Below are 218 nucleotides of genomic sequence, written 5' to 3' on the forward strand. Positions count from 1 at the left end.
ATTGCCTGTTTCCCTCCCTCCCCCCCCCCCCCCAAAAAAAAGAAATCTATTTTTTTTTTCCTTCTCTGCTTTAATTTCTCCTTTTTCTATTATTTCTTTCGCCTTTTTTTTTTCCTTCCAGCTTTTCGTCTTTCTCTCCCCACTTTTCTCCTTCCCTTTTCCGTCTCTGCCTAGTTTTTTCCTTCCCTATTTTCTCTCTCCCCTGACCCCCCCTTTGC

This window comes from Eurypyga helias, unplaced genomic scaffold (assembly GCF_000690775.1).
Source record: "Eurypyga helias isolate BGI_N326 unplaced genomic scaffold, ASM69077v1 scaffold20914, whole genome shotgun sequence".
Taxonomy (NCBI): Eukaryota; Metazoa; Chordata; class Aves; order Eurypygiformes; family Eurypygidae; genus Eurypyga; species Eurypyga helias.